This window comes from Wasmannia auropunctata, unplaced genomic scaffold (genome assembly GCF_000956235.1).
Source record: "Wasmannia auropunctata unplaced genomic scaffold, wasmannia.A_1.0 LD336074.1, whole genome shotgun sequence".
In the NCBI taxonomy this organism is placed as follows: Eukaryota; Metazoa; Arthropoda; class Insecta; order Hymenoptera; family Formicidae; genus Wasmannia; species Wasmannia auropunctata.
In genome coordinates this window covers 872472-872972 of record NW_012026816.1, presented here as the reverse complement: position 1 = coordinate 872972, position 501 = coordinate 872472, and positions in this window count along the sequence as shown.

The following is a 501-nucleotide window of genomic DNA, read 5'->3' as shown; positions in this document are numbered from 1 at the left end:
TTGTAACCGTAAGGTCATATTGACCAATCACAGTCAAACATTCTGAAATGTAAAGCGGCGTTTGCAATAAGATTTAAGATTTAAAATTTAAGAAAATCAATCACAATTGATTATTCTTTTTACGTGAAATGAATAATCGATTATAATTAGTCAATTTTTTTAAAATCTTGTGTCTTAAGTCTTATTATAGATGCTGCATAAGCGGTGTCTACAATGAGACTTAAAACTTAAGATTTAAGAAAATTGACCAATCATAGTCGATTATTTATCTCACTAGGAAGAATAATCGATAATAATTGATAAATTTTCTTAAATCTTAAATCTTAAATCTAATTGTAGATGTCGCTTTAAACGTCTACAATAAGACTTAAGACTTAAAATTTAAGAAAATTAACCAATCATAGTCTATTATTCATCTCACTTGAGAAAAATAATCGATTATATATGCATATGTAAAAAAGTTAATACGATAGATGTTACATCTGTGTCCATACATATTTT